Here is a 17,589-nt window from a genome sequence, read left to right as displayed (position 1 = left end):
ACTTGCCCGAGATTCGATCGTTGGTATCCAATACCTAGTTCAATCTCGTTACCAGCAAGTCTCTTTACTCGTTCCGTAATACATCATCCTGTAACTAACTCATTAGTTACAATGCTTGCAAGGCTTAAGTGATGTGTATTACAGAGAGGGCCCAGAGATACCTCTCCGACAATCGGAGTGACAAAACCTAATCTCGAAATACGCCAACCCAACATGTACCTTTGGAGACACCTGTAGAGCACCTTTATAATCACCCAGTTACGTTGTGACGTTTGGTAGCACACAAAGTGTTCCTCCGGTAAACGGGAGTTGCATAATCTCATAGTTGTAGGAACTGTGTATAAGTCATGAACAAAGCAATAGCAACATACTAAACGATCAAGTGCTAAGCTAACGGAATGGGTCAAGTCAATCACATCATTCTCCTAATGATGTGATCCCGTTAATCAAATGACAACTCATGTATATGGTTAGGAAACTTAACCATCTTTGATTAACGAGCTAGTCAAGTAGAGGCATACTAGTGACACTATGTTTGTCTATGTATTCACACATGTATCATGTTTCCGGTTAATACAATTCTAGCATGAATAATAAACATTTATCATGAAATAAGGAAATAAATAATAACTTTATTATTGCCTCTAGGGCATATTTCCTTCATATAGGTGCACTAGTTCAGTGAAAAGATGGTGATACAAATGTAATATGGATGGTAGAAAATTATTTTTATAGTTTGAATAAATAAAAACAGCAAGGTAACAAGTGATAAAAGTGAGTAAAAACGCTATTGCAATGCTTCGAAACAAGGACTAGGATTCATACTTTCACTAGTGCAAGTTCTCTCAACAATGATAACATAATTAGATCATATGGCAATCCCTCAACGTGCGACAAAAGTCACTCCAAAGTTTCCATCGCAAAGAACATAAGATGAAATTCCTTGTAGGGTCCATTGAGCTATTCATATAAGTGTCACAAACAGCCCTAGAGTTCGTAGTAAAATAACACCATATGACTCATATCAATCAACCCTAATGGCACCTAGATACTCCAATGTCACCACAAGTATCCGTGGGTCAATTATACGATATGCAGCAAACAACTTCAGATTCATAATATTCAGTCCAACACAATGAACTTCATAGAGTGCCCCAAGATTTCTACCGGAGAAACAAGGGCGAAAACGTGCATCAACCCCCATGCATAGATTACCCCAATATCACCTCGGGAATCCGTGAGTTGAGTGCCAAAACATACATCAAGTGAATCAATAGAACACCCCATTGTCACCACAGGTATCCCATGCAAGACTACATCAAGTGTTCTCAAATCCATAATACTATTCAATCCGATAATAGTGAAACCTCAAAGGTAAAACTCAAATCATCACAAGAAGGTAGAGGGGGAGAAACACCATATGATCCAACTATATTAATAAAGCTCGCGTACATCAAGATCGTGCCAAATCAAGAACAATAGAGAGAGAAAGAGAGAGAGAGAGAGAGAGAGAGAGAGAGAGATCAAACACATTGCTACTGGTACATACCCTTAACCCCGAGGGTGAACTATTCCCTCCTTGTCATGGAGAGCGTCGGGATGATGAAGATGGACACCGGTGATGGTTTCCCCCCTTCGGTAGGGTGCCAGAATAGGCTCCCGATTGGTTTTTCGTGACTACACAGGCTTGCGGCGGCGGAATTCCAAATCTCGGTTTCTTTCTGTTAGTTTTTTGGATTTATAAGAATTTTTGGCGTCGGTTTCACGACGGGGGAGGGGGGGTCCACGAGTCATCGACAAGGTAGGGGGGGTGCGCGCTCCACCCATGCCGTTGACTCAGTACTCTTCTGAACCAACTCTTATGATTCGGGGGCTTCTTCTAGCCATAAAAAATCATCGTAAAGTTTCAGTTCATTTGGACTCCGTTGGATATTCCTTTTCTGTAAAACTCAAAAACAAGGAAAAAACAGAAACTGGCACTGAGCTCTAGGTTAATAGGTTAGTCCCAAAAATAATATAAAATAGCATATAAATCCATATAAAACATCCAAGATGGATAATATAATAGCATGGAACAATCGAAAATTATAGATACGTTGGAGACATATCAAGCATCCCCAAGCTTAATTCTTGCTCGTCCTCGAGTAGGTAAATGATAAAACAGATTTTTTTAATGTGGAATGCTACCTAACATATTTATCCATGTAATTTTATTCATTGTGGCATGAATGTTCAGATCCATAAGATTCAAAACAAAAGTTTAATATTAACTTAAAAACAATAATACTTCAAGCATATTAATAAAGCAATCATGTCTTCTCAAAATACTATGGCTAAAGGAAGCTATCCCTACAAAATCATATAGTCTCACTATACTCCATCTTCATGACACAAAGTATTCAAATCATGCACAACCCTAGTTTCAGCCAAGCAATTGTTTCATACTTTAGTATTCTCAAACCTTTTCAACTTTCACGCAATACATGAGTGTGAGCCATGGACATAGCACTATAGGTGGAATAGAATATGGTGGTTGTGGAGAAGAGAAAAATAAGGAGATAGCCTCACATCAACTAGACGTATCAACGGGCTATGGAGATGCCCATCAATAGATATCAAGGTGAGTGAGTAGGGATTGCCATGCAACAGATGCACTAGAGCTATAAATTTATGAAAGCTCAAAAAGAAACTAAGTGGGTGTGCATCCAACTTGCTTGCTCATGAAGACCTAGGGCATTTGAGGAAGCCCATCATTGGAATATACAAGCCAAGTTCTATAATAAAAAATTCCCACTAGTATATGAAAGTGACAAAATAGGAGACTCTCTATCATGAAGATCATGGTGGTACTTTGAAGCACAAGTGTGGAAAAAGGTGTTGGGGAACGCAGTAATTTCAAAAATAATAATCCTACAATCACTCAAGATCTATCTAGGTGATGCATAGCAACAAGAGGGGAGAGTGTTGTCTACGTACCCTCGTAGACTGAAAGCGGAAGCGTTATGACAACGCAGTTGATGTAGTCGTACGTCTTCACGATCCAACCGATCCTAGCACCGAAGGTACGGCACCTCCGCGATCTGCACACATTCAGCTCGGTGACGTCCCATGAACTCTAGATCCAGCTGAGGTTGAGGGAGAGTTTCGTCAGCACGATGGCGTGGTGATGGTGATGATGAAGTTACTAGCACAGGGCTTCACCTAAGCACTACGACGATATGACCGAGGTGGAAATCTATGGAGGGGGGCACCGCACACGGCTAAAAGATCAACTTGATCAACTTGTATGTCTATGGGGTGCCCCCCTCCCCCGTATATAAAGGAGGAGAGGGGAGGCCGACCGGCCCTCCTTGGCGCGCCCCCAAGAGGGGAATCCTACTAGGACTCCAAGTCCTAGTAGGTTTCCACCTAAAGGAAGAGAGGGGGAAGGAAGGAGAGGGAGAGGGGGAAGGAAAGGGGGCGCCGCCCCCCCCCCTTCCTTGTCCTATTCGGACTCAAGAGGGAGGGAGCGTGCGGCCTGCCCTGGCCGCCCCTCTCTCTCTCTCTCTACTAAGGCCCATCGAGGCCCATTAGTTCCCCCGGGGGTTTCCGATAACCCTCCGACACTCCAATTTTATCCGAAACTTCTCCGGAGAACTTCCGGTGTCGAATATAGTCATCCAATATATCAATATTTATGTCTCGACCATTTCGAGACTCCTCGTCATGTCCGTGATCATATCCGGGACTCCGAACAACCTTCGGTACATCATATCACATAAACTCATAATACCAATCATCATCGAACGTTAAGCGTGCTGACCCTACGGGTTCGAGGACTATGTAGACATGACCGAGACACGTCTCTGGTCAATAACCAATAGCGGAACCTGGATGCTCATATTAGTTCCTAGATATTCTACGAAGATCTTTAGCGGTCAAACCGCATAACAACATACGTTGTTCCCCTTGTCATCGGTATGTTACTTGCCCGAGATTCGATCATCGGTACCATCATACCTAGTTCAATCTCGTTACCAACAAGTCTCTTTACTCGTTCCGTAATACTTCATCCTGCAACTAACTCATTAGTCACAATGCTTGCAAGGCTTATAGTGATGAGTATTACCGAGAGGGCCCAGAGATACCTCTCCGAAGCACGGAGTGACAAATCCTAATCTCGATCTATGCCAACCCAAAAAACACCTTCGGAGACACCTGTAAAGCACCTTTATAATCACCCATTTACGTTGTGACATTTGGTAGCATACAAAGTGTTCCTATGGTATTCGGGAGTTGCATAATCTCATAGTCTGAGGAACTTGTATAAGTCATGAAGAAAGCAGTAGCAAAGAAACTGTTACGATCATAATGCTAAGCTAACGGATGGGTCATGTCCATCACATCATTCTCCTAATGATGTGATTCCATTCATCAAATGACAACACATGTCTATGGTTAGGAAACATAAACATCTTTGATTAATGAGCTAGTCAAGTAGAGGCATACTAGGGACTATATGTTTTGTCTATGTATTCACACATGTACTAAGTTTCCGGTTAATACAATTCTAGCATGAATAATAAACATTTATCATGAAGTAAGGAAATAAATAATAACTTTATTATTGCCTCTAGGGCATACTTCCTTCAAAAGGATAGTAACATTGCCCCCTTCTCTCTTTTCTCTCATTTTTTTGGATGGCTTCTTTGGCCTCTTTTTCTTATTTGGCCTTTTTTTATTATTTCCTCACATGGGACAATGCTCTAATAATGAAGATCATCACACTTTTATTCACTTACAACTCAAGAATTACAACTCGATACTTAGAACAAAATATGACTCTATATGAACGCCTCTGGCGGTGTACCGGGATATGCAATGACTCAAGAGTGACATGTATGAAACTTATGAACGGTGGCTTTGCCACAAAAACTATGTCAAATACTCACAGAAGTAGTTTCATAAGTATCATGCATAGCAGAAGTGTCATCATCAATAACATGCGACATATTAGAATTCATAGCAGTAGCAGGTTTAGGTGTCGCAAGCTTACTAATAACGGAAGGAGAATCTAGTGTAGATCTAGATGGCAGTTCCTTACCTCCCCTCGTAGTTGAGGGAAAAATCTTGGTTCTTTCGTCTTCCAAGTTCCTCATAGTGATCAACAAATATAAATCCCAAGTGAATCAGAGAATAGAGCTATGCTCCCCGGCAACGGCGCCAGAAATTAGTCTTGATAACCCACAAGTGTAGGGGATCGCAACAGCTTTCGAGGGTAAAGTATTCAACCCAAATTTATTGATTCGACACAAGGGGAGCCAAAGAATATTATTGAGTATTAGCAGTTGAGTTGTCAATTCAACCACACCTGGATAACTTAGTATCTGCACCAAAGTATTTAGTAGCAAAGTAGTATGATAATAAAGGTAACGGTAGCAAAAGTAATATTTTTGGGTTTTGTAGTGATTGTAACAATAGCAATGGAAAAGTAAATAAGCGAAACACAAGATGTGAAAAGCTCATAGGCATTGGATCAGTGATGGATAATTATGTCGGATGCGATTCCTCATGTAATAGCTATAACATAGGGTGACACAGAACTAGCTCCAATTCATCAATCTAATGTAGGCATTTATTCCGTAAATAGTCGTACGTGCTTATGGAAAAGAACTTGCATGACATCTTTTGTCCTACCCTCCCGTGGCAGCGGGGTCCTAGCGGAAACTAAGGGATATTAAGGCCTCCTTTTAATAGAGAACCGGAACAAAGCATTAGCACATAGTGAATACATGAACTCCTCAAACTACGGTCATCACCGAGAAGTATCCTGATTATTGTCACTTCGGGGTTGTCGGATCATAACACATAATAGGTGACTATAGACTTGCAAGATAGGATCAAGAACACACATATATTCATGAAAAGATATTAGGTTCAGATCTGAAATCATGGCACTCGGGCCCTAGTGACAAGCATTAAGCATAGCAAAGTCATAGCAACATCAATCTCAGAACATAGTGGATACTAGGGATCAAACCCTAACAAAACTAACTTGATTACATGGTAAATCTCATCCAACCCATCACCGTCCAGCAAGCCTACGATGGAATTACTCACGCACGGCGGTGAGCATCATGAAATTGGTGATGGAGGATGGTTGATGATGACGACGGCGACGAATCCCCCTCTCCGGAGCCCCGAACGGACTCCAAATCAGCCCTCCCGAGAGAGATTAGGGCTTAGCGGCGGCTCCGTATCATAAAACGTGATGAAACTTTCTCTCTGATTTTTTTCTCCGCGAGACGGAATATATGGAGTTGGAGTTGAGGTCGGCGGAGCCTCAGGGGGCCCACGAGACAGGGGGCGCGCCCAGGGGGGTGGGCGCGCCCCCCACCCTCGTGGACAGGGTGTGGGCCCCCTGGTCTTGATTCTTTCGCCAGTATTTTTTATATTTTCCAAAACGTGCCTCCGTGGATTTTCAGGTCATTCCGAGAACTTTTGTTTTCTACACATAAAACAACATCATGGCAGTTCTGCTGAAAACATCGTCAGTCCGGGTTAGTTTCATTCAAATCATGCAAGTTAGAGTCCAAAACAAGGGCAAAAGTGTTTGGAAAAGTAGATACGTTGGAGACGTATCAACTCCCCCAAGCTTAAACCTTTGCTTGTCCTCAAGCAATTCAGTTGATAAACTGAAAGTGATAAAGAAAAACTTTTACAAACTTTGTTTGCTCTTGTTGTTGTAAACATGCAAAGCCAGCATTCAGGTTTCAGCAAATATTATGAACTAACCATACTCACAATAACACTTAGGTCTCACAATTACTCATATCAATAACATAATCAGCTAGCGAGCCATAATAATAAAACTCGGATGACAACACTTTCTCAAAACAATCATAACATGATATAACAAAATGGTATCTCGCTAGCCCTTTCTGAGACCGCAAAACATAAATGCAGAGCACCTTTAAAGATCAAGGACTGACTAAACATTGTAATTCATGGTAAAAGAGATCCAGTCAAGTCATACCCAATATAAACCAATAGTAATGAATGCAAATGACAGTGTGCTCTCTAGCGGGTGCTTTTTAATAAGAAGGGTGATGACTCAACATAAAAGTAAATAGATAGGCCCTTCGCAGAGGGAAGCAGGGATTTGTAGAGGTGCCAGAGCTCGATTTTAAAATAGAGATTGAATAACATTTTGAGCGGCATACTTTCACTGTCAACGCAACAACTATGAGATGGCTGTATCTTCCATACTACATGCACTATAGGCAGTTCCCAAACAGAATGGTAAAGGTTTATACTCCCCCACCACCAACAAGCATCAATCCATGGCTTGCTCGAAACAACGAGTGCCTCCAACTAACAACAGCCCTGGGGGAGTTTTGTTTAATTATTTTGATTCGATTTGATCTTTTTGGATCATGGGACTGGGCATCCCGGTTACCGGCCCTTTCTCGTGAATGAGGAGCGGAGTCCACTCCTCTTGAGAATAACCCACCTAGCATGGAAGATATAGGCAGCCCTAGTTGAAACATGAGCTGCTCGAGCATACAAAACAGAATTTCATTTGAAGGTTTGGAGTTTGGCACATACAAATTTACTTGGAACGGCAGGTAGATACCGCATATAGGAAGGTATGGTGGACTCATATGGAACAACTTTGGGGTTTAAGGAGTTTGGATGCACAAGCAGTATTCCCGCTTAGTACAGGTGAAGGCTAGCAAAAGACTGGGAAGCGACCAACTAAGAGAGCGACAACAGTCATGAACATGCATTAAAATTAATTCACACCGAGTACAAGCATGAGTAGGATATAATCTACCATGAACATAAATATCGTGAAGGCTATGTTGATTTGTTTCAACTACATGCGTGAACATGTGCCAAGTCGAGTCACTCAATTCATTCAAAGGAGGATACCATCCCATCATACCACATCATAATCATTCTAATAGCATGTTGGCACGCAAGGTAAACCATTATAACTCATAGCTAATCAAGCATGGCACAAGCAACTATAATCTCTAAATGTCATTGCAAATATGTTTACTTCATAGTAAGCTGAATCAGGAACGATGAACTCATCATATTACAAAAACAAGAGAGGTCGAGTTCATACCAGCTTTTCTCATCTCAATAAGTCCATCATATATCGTCAATATTGCCTTTCACTTGCATGACCGAACGATGTGTATAATAATAATAGTGCACGTGCATTGGACTAAGCTGGAATCTGCAAGCATTCAACTCAAGAGAGAGGACAAAGTAATATGGGCTCTAAGTTAAATAAACAATCATGCATATGAGAGCCACTAAACATTTTTAATATGGTCTTCTACTCTCGACCCCCAAAGAAAAGAAAAGAAAAGAAAACTATTTACATGGGAAAGCTCCCAACAAGTAAGAAGAAGAACGAGAAATCTTTTTGGGTTTTCATTTTAATTCTACTACAAGCAAGGAAATTAAACTAACTAATATTTTTGGTTTTCTTAAGGTTTATCAAACACACAAGAAGAAAGCTAGAAAAAGAAAATTAAACTAGCATGGATAATACAATGAAAGAGTATGAGCGCCGACAACTAGAATTGTGTGTGAACATGAATGTAAAGTCGGTGAGAAATACGTACTCCCCCAAGCTTAGGCTTTTGGCCTAAGTTGGTCTAATGCTAATGACCGCTGCTACTCTCCCCGGTGTACTGGGAGGTGTAATCAGGATACCACTGGCTGGCCATCTTCGGGTCCCACTGGTAAGATGATGCATGATAAGGGTCCAGTGCAGGTTCCGGCTCAGGCTCAGGTTCTGGAGTGGATGCTTGGCCTCGATGAGCGTATACCGCTTCCGGCGTGACAAGAAAATTATCTGCAATCAAATCAAACAACAGAGGCGCAGGCAAAATAATAGTCTCATCGTGTTTCTTATTAAATCTCAGGTTATACAAGAGCATCTTATCTTTGTTGTCAACAATGAACTTATGTGCTACCATGCTCTTGTAATCTAAAATGTAAGGAGGCAATTTTGTCTCCTCTTTCTCATGGTGCCTAATAGGTATCTCAAAATGTCTAGCAAGACGTGAAGCATAGATACCTCCAAAGATGGGGCCTTTTGTACGATTCAGGCTTAGCCGTTTAGCAATGACGACACCCATACTAAAACTATTATTTCCAAACAAGGCATGGTGAAGAATGATAATATCAGGAAAATTGAAGTTTCCACTATTTCCACGACCAATCAAGCATCTACTAGCAAATATGGCAAAGTAGCGTAAAACAGGAAAGTGTATGCTAGAGATTCTCGCATCGGAACCCTTCTTTGGATCCCCTACAGTGATAGTGTTAACGAAGCCATCCACATCTCTACGATGTGGTTCATCTAGTTTTCCCTCAAAGGGTATCCTACATACCGCGCAAAAATTACGTAAAGACATTTCCTTGAATTCATCATATAAATGAAATGATACTGAAGGCAGTGACTTCTTAGGATAATAATAAAAGTTTTGCACGAAAGTATTGGTGAGTAAGAGATACTGATCGATCCGGTCGTGGAGAAAATCGGTGAGGCCTGCATTCTCGATCAAAGAATAAAAATCTTCATGAATTCCAGCTTCTTTCAAGAAATTATCCCATGGCCATTCACACGGCCGTACTTCCGCTATGCGAGGAAGATTATACTTGGCTTTTTCCTTCTCTTTAGCTTGTTTTTCCTGGGAGCCTTGGCTAGAAGAGCCCCTCAAAAGTCTCCTTAACATTTTCTGAAAATTTCTGAAATTTTAATAACTTCAAAATAAAAGTGAATAAAACTAAACAAGATTGGTAGCAACTACTCCTACAAGTGCCTAGAGCCTATATCATGCATTAGAATTACTTGGGACCTCATAAATTTAACATGCAAGCTCAAGAACATGGTCACCTATGCAGCAAAAATTTGCAATGAATAAAGCACTAGAACAAAAACTAATTGGACCAATGGAGGAGTCACATACCAAGCAACAATCTCCCAAAGCAGTTTTGTGAATGGAGCTTTGAGCAAGGAGATCGAAAATCACAGCAAAATGAGCTAGAACTCGTGCTTGAGCTGGATGGGGATTTTTTTGGGAAGAAGATGGAGTGTGTGGGTGCTGGCATAAGTGGAGGGGGCCACCAGGGGCCCACGAGACAGGGGGCGCGCCCAGGGGGTGGGCGCGCCCTCCACTCTCGTGGCCTGGTGCTTGCCCCTCCTGCAGTGATTTCAGTGCCTAAAATCCTCAAATATTCCATAAAAATCATACTAAATTTGCAGGGCATTTGGAGCACTTTTATTTTCGGGATATTTTTTATTGCACGGATAATTCAGAAAACAGACAGATAATACTATTTTTGCTTTATTTATTCTAAATAACAGAAAGTAAAAAGAGGGTACAGAAGGTTGTGCCTTCTAGTTTCATCCATCTCATGATCATCAAAATGAATCCACTAACAAGGTTGATCAAGTCTTGTTAACAAACTCATTCCGAATAACACGGAACCGGAGAAATTTCGAATAACACTAAGTTACCTCAACGGGGATATGAACATCCCCAACAATAAGAATATCATACTTTTTCTTGACAGTAGGAAGAGGAAATTCAAAACCTCCAATAATGATAGTTGGAACTTTTCCAATAGAATTGATGCTATGAACTTGAGATTGTTTCCTCGGAAAGTGTACCGTATGCTCATTACCATTAACATGAAAAGTGACATTGCCTTTGTTGCAATCAATAACAGCCCCTGCAGTATTCAAAAAGGGTCTACCAAGGATAATCGACATACTATCGTCCTCGGGAATATCAAGAATAACAAAGTCCGTTAAGATAGTGACATTTGCAACCACAACAGGCACATCCTCACAAATACCGACAGGTATAGCAGTTGATTTATCAGCCATTTGCAAAGATATTTCAGTAGGTGTCAACTTATTCAATTCAAGTCTACGATATAAAGAGAGAGGCATAACACTAACACCGGCTCCAAGATCACATAAAGCAGTTCTAACATAATTTCTTTTAATGGAGCATGGTATAGTTGGTACCCCGGATCTCCAAGTTTCTTTGGTATTCCACCCTTAAAAGTGTAATTAGCAAGCATGGTGGAAATTTCAGCTTCCAGTATCTTTCTTTTATTTGTAATGATATCCTTCATATACTTAGCATAAGGATTTACTTTAAGCATATCAGTTAAGCGCATACGTAAGAAGATAGGTCTAATCATTTCAGCAAAGCGCTCAAAATCCTCATCATCCTTTGTCTTGGATGGTTTAGGAGGAAAGGGCATGGGTTTCTGAACCCATGGTTCTCTTTCTCTACCGTGCTTCCTAGCAACAAAATCTCTCTTATCATAACGTTGATTCTTTGATTGTGGGTTATCAAGATCAACAGCAGGTTCAATCTCTACTTCATTATTTTTGCTAGGTTGAGCATCAACATGAACATTATCATTAACATTATCACTAGGTTCATGTTCATCACCTGATTGTGTTTCAGCATCAGAAATAGAAATATCATTGGGATTCTCAGGTGTGTCTACAACAGGTTCACTAGAAGCATGCAAAGTCCTATCGTTTTTCTTTTTCTTCTTTTTAGAAGAACTAGGTGCCTCTAAATTATTTCTCTGAGAATCTTGCTCGATTCTCTTAGGGTGGCCTTTAGGATACAAAGGTTCCTGAGTCATTCTACCAGTTCTAGTAGCCACTCTAACAGCAAAATCAGGTTTATTATTTAATTCATCAAGCAAATCATTTTGAGCTTTAAGTACTTGCTCAGCTTGGGTAGCAACCATAGAAGCATATTTGCTAATGAGTTTAAGTTCACCTTTAACTCTAGCCATATAATCACTCACGCGTCCTATCTCGAAAGCATTATTCTTTAACTCTCTACCAACATAAGCATTAAAACTTTCTTGTCTAGCCATAAAGTCATCAAATTCATCTAAGCATGGGCTATGAAATTTAGTAGAGGGAATTTCAACTTTATCATATCTATAGAGAGAATTTACCTTTACTACCTGTGTCGGGTTATCAAGACAATGTGGTTCTTCAACAGGTGGTATATTAAGACCATGTATTTCTTCAATAGGTGGTAAATTCTTAACATCTTCAGCTTTTATACCTTTTTCTTTCATTGATTTCTTTGCCTCTTGCATATCTTCAGGACTGAGAAATAAAACACCTCTCTTCTTCGGAGTGGGTTTAGGAATAGGCTCAGGAGTTGGCTCAATTGGTTCAGGAATTGCCTCAGGAATTGGCTCAGGAAGAGTCCAATTATTTTCATTAGTCAACATATTATTCAATAGTAATTCAGCTTCGTCGACTGTTCTTTCCCTGAAAACACAACCAGCACAACTATCCAAGTAGTCCTTGGAAGCATCGGTTAGTCCATTATAAAAGATATCAAGTATTTCATTTTTCTTAAGAGGATGATTAGGCAAAGCATTAAGTAATCGGAGAAGCCTCCCCCAAGCTTGTGGGAGACTCTCTTCTTTGATTTGCACAAAATTATATATTTCCCGCAAGGCAGCTTGTTTCTTATGAGCAGGAAAATATTTAATAGAGAAGTAATAAATCATATCCTGGGGACTATGCACACAACCAGGAGCAAGAGAATTAAACCAAGTCTTAGCATCACCCTATAATGAGAACGGAAATATCTTAAGGATATAATAATAGCGAGACTTCTCATCATTAGTAAACAGGGTGGCTATATCATTTAACTTGGTAAGATGTGCCACAACAGTTTCAGATTCAAGGCCATAAAAAGGATCAGATTCAACCAAAGTAATAATCTCAGGATCAACAGAGAATTCATAATCCTTATCAGTAACACAGATAGGTGAAGTAGCAAAAGCAGGGTCAGGTTTCATTCTAGCATTAAGAGACTGCTGCTTCCATTTAGCTAATAACTTTTTAAGATCATATCTATCATTGCAAGCAAAGATAGCTCTAGCAGCTTCCTCTTCCATAACATAACCCTCAGGAACAACAGGCAATTCATAATCATTTGGAGAACTTTCATCATCACTATCATCAATAATAACATCTACAATAATTTCATTCTCTCTAACCCTAGCAAGTTGTTCATCAAGAAATTCACCTAATGGCAAAGTAGTATCACGCATAGAAGTAGTTTCATCATAAGTATCATGCATAGCAGAAGTGGCATCATCAATAACATGCGACATATCAGAATTCATAGCAGTAGCAGGTTTAGGTGTCGCAAGCTTACTAATAACAGAAGGAGAATCTAGTGCAGAGCTAGATGGCAGTTCCTTACCTCCCCTCGTAGTTGAGGGCAAAATCTTAGTTCTCTCATCTTTCAAGTTCCTCATAGTGATCAACAGATATAAATCCCAAGTGACTCAAAGAATAGAGCTATGCTCCCCGGCAACGGCGCCAGAAATTAGTCTTGATAACCCACAAGTGTAGGGGATCGCAACAGCTTTCGAGGGTAAAGTATTCAACCCAAATTTATTGATTCGACACAAGGGGAGCCAAAGAATATTATTGAGTATTAGCAGTTGAGTTGTCAATTCAACCACACCTGGATAACTTAGTATCTGCAGCAAAGTATTTAGTAGCAAAGTAGTATGATAATAAAGGTAACAGTAGCAAAAGTAATATTTTTGGGTTTTGTAGTGATTGTAACAATAGCAACGGAAAAGTAAATAAGCGAAACACAAGATGTGAAAAGCTCGTAGGCATTGGATCAGTGATGGATAATTATGTCGGATGCGATTCCTCATGTAATAGCTATAACATAGGGTGACACAGAACTAGCTCCAGTTCATCAATGTAATGTAGGCATGTATTCCGAATATAGTCATACGTGCTTATGGAAAAGAACTTGCATGACATCTTTTGTCCTACCCTCCCGTGGCAGCGGGGTCCTAGCGGAAACTAAGGGATATTAAGGCCTCCTTTTAATAGAGAACCGGAACAAAGCATTAGCACATAGTGAATACATGAACTCCTCAAACTACGGTCATCACCGAGAAGTATCCCGATTATTGTCACTTCGGGGTTGTCGGATCATAACACATAATAGGTGACTATAGACTTGCAAGATAGGATCAAGAACACACATATATTCATGAAAACATAATAGGTTCAGATCTGAAATCATGGCACTCGGGCCCTAGTGACAAGCATTAAGCATAGCAAAGTCATAGCAACATCAATCTCAGAACATAGTGGATACTAGGGATCAAACCCTAACAAAACTAACTTGATTACATGGTAAATCTCATCCAACCCATCACCGTCCAGCAAGCCTACGATGGAATTACTCACGCACGGCGGTAAGCATCATGAAATTGGTGATGGAGGATGGTTGATGATGACGATGGCGACCAATCCCCCTCTCCGGAGCCCCGAACGGGCTCCAGATCAGCCCTCCCGAGAGAGATTAGGGCTTGGCGGCGGCTCCGTATCGTAAAACGCGATGAAACTTTCTCTCTGATTTTTTTCCTCCGCGAGATGGAATATATGGAGTTGGAGTTGAGGTCGGTGGAGCCTCAGGGGGCCCACGAGACAGGGGGCGCGCCCAGGGGGTGGGCGCGCCCCCACCCTCGTGGACAGGGTGTGGGCCCCTGGTCTTGATTCTTTCACCAGTATTTTTTATATTTTCCAAAACGTGCCTTCGTGGATTTTTAGGTCATTCCGAGAACTTTTGTTTTCTACACACAAAACAACATCATGGCAGTTCTGCTGAAAACAACGTCAGTCCGGGTTACTTTCATTCAAATCATGCAAGTTAGAGTCCAAAACAAGGGCAAAAGTGTTTGGAAAAGTAGATACGTTGGAGACGTATCACGTGCATGCTACGGAAATCACAAACTTTAACACAAGTATTTCTACCAATCCACAATTACTCACTAGCATGACTCTAATATCACCATCTTTATATCTCAAAACAATCATAAGGAATCAAACTTCTCATAGTATTCAATGTTCTTTATATGAAATTTTTATTATATCCCTCTTCGATGCCCATCATATTAGGACTAAATTCATACCCTAAGCAAATTACCGTGTTGTTTAAGACTCTCAAAATAATATAAGTGAAGCATGAGAGTTCATCAATTTCTTCAAAATAAAACCACCGCCGTGCTCTAAAAAGATATAGGTGAAGCACTAGAGCAAATGACAAACTACTCCAAAAGATATAAGTGAAGATCAATGAGTAGTCGAATAATTATGTAGCTATGTAAAGACTCTCTAACATTTAAGAATTTTAGATCTTGGGATATTATTCAAACAGCAAACCAAACAAAACAAAATAAAATGATGCTCCAAGCAAAACACATATCATGTGGTGAATAAAAATATAGCTCCAAGTAAGGTTACCGATGAACAAAGACGAAAGAGTGGATGCCATCCGGGGCATCCCCAAGCTTAGATGCTTGGTTATCCTTGAATATTACCTTGGGGTGCCTTGGGCATCCCCAAGTTTAGGATCTTGCCACTCCTTATTCCACAGTCCATCAAAACTTTACCCAAAACTTGAAAACTTCACAACACAAAACTCAACAGAAAACTCGTAAGCTCCGTTAGTATAACAAAGCAAATCACCACTTAGGTACTGTTGTGAACTCCTTCTAACTTTATATTGGTGTAATATATACTATATTCCAACTCCTTCATGGTTCATACCATCCGATACTACTCATAGTTTCATCAAAATAAGCGAACAACACATAGAAAACATAATCTGTTTAAAACAGAACAGTCTGTAGTAATCAGGAAACTTCGTATAATTCTGTAAGTCCAAAAATTCATAAAAATTAGGACAACCTAGTTAATTTGTATGTCAATCTTGTGTAGAAAATTCAGATCAAAATGATGCTTCCGTGATTTTCTAAAATTATTTTACTGGGCGCAAAAGTTTCTGTTTTCAGCAAGATCAAATCAACAATGCTACAAACTATCCCAAAGGTCTTACTTGGCACAAACACTACATTAAAACATGAAAACACATCCAACCAGAGGCTAGATGATAAATTTATTGGAAAACAGGAACAAAAAAGTAGAAACAAAATAAAATTGTGTTGCCTCCCAACAAGCGCTATTGTTTAATTCCCTTTTTTAGCTAGGCATGATGATTTCAATGATGCTCACATAAAAGATAGGAACTGAAACACAAATAGAGCACCATGAAGCATATGACTAGCACATTTAAGTCTAACCCACTTCCTATTCATAGGGATTTTGTGAGAAAATAGTGGGAACAAGAATCAACTAGCATAGGAAGGAAAAACAAGCATGACTTCAAAATTTTCAACGCATACAGAGGAAACTTGATATTATTGCAATACTTAAAAGCATATGCTCCTCTCTCATAATAATTTTCAGTAGCATCATGAATGAATTCAACAATATAACTATCACATAAAGCATTCTTTTCATGATCCATAAGCATAGAATTTTTATTACTCTCCACATAAGCAAATTTATTCTCGTGAATAGTAGTGGGAGCAAACTCAACAAAATAACTATCATGAGATACTTGATTGGCATAATCAAATTGAACATGACTAGTTTCATGGATATCATTACTCTTTATAGCACACATGTCATCACAATAATCATCATAGATAACAACTTTGTTCTCATAATCAACTGGAACCTCTTCGAAAATAGTGGATTCACCACTAAATAAACTCATGACCTCTCCAAATCCACTTTTATCAATATCGCAAAAAGATTCAACACCATCCAAAATGGTGGGATCAATACTACCTAAAGTTGACACTCTTCCAAACCCACTTTCGTCAATATAATCATCATAAATAGGAGGCATGCTTTCATCATAATAAATATTCTCATCAAAACTTGAGGGACTAAAAATATCATCTTCATCAAACATAGCATCCCCAAGCTTGTGGCTTTGCATATCATTAGCATCACGGATATTTAAAGAATTCATACTAACAACATTGCAATCATGCTCATCATTCAAAAATTTAGTGCCAAACATTTTATAGACTTCTTCTTCTAACACTTGAGCACAATTTTCCTTTCCATCATTTTTACAAAAGACATTAAAAAGATGAAGCATATGAGGTAACCTCAATTCCATTTTTTGTAGTTTTCTTTTATGGACTAAACTAGTGATAAAACAAGAAACTAAAAAAATTCAATTGCAAGATCTAAACCTTCAAGCACTAACCTCCCCAGCAACTGTTGGGGAACGTAGTAATTTCAAAAAAATTCCTACGCACACGCAAGATCATGGTGATGGCATAGCAACGAGAGGGGAGAGTGTCGTCCACGTACCCTCGTAGACCGTAAGCGGAAGCGTTATGACAACGTGGTTGATGTAGTCGTACGTCTTCACGATCCGACCGATCCAAGCACCGAACGTACGGCACCTCCGAGTTCAGCACACGTTCAGCTCGATGACGATCCCCGGGCTCCGATCCAGCAAAGCTTCGGGGATGAGTTCCGTCAGCACGACGGCGTGGTGACGATGATGATGTTCTACCGGCGCAGGGCTTCGCCTAAACTCCGCGACGATATGACCGAGGTGGAATATGGTGGAGGGGGGCACCGCACATGGCTAAGGAACGATCCGTATATCAACTTGT

This window comes from Triticum aestivum, chromosome 2B (genome assembly GCF_018294505.1).
Source record: "Triticum aestivum cultivar Chinese Spring chromosome 2B, IWGSC CS RefSeq v2.1, whole genome shotgun sequence".
Classification (NCBI taxonomy): Eukaryota; Viridiplantae; Streptophyta; class Magnoliopsida; order Poales; family Poaceae; genus Triticum; species Triticum aestivum.
Note: the sequence above shows the minus strand (reverse complement) of the source record.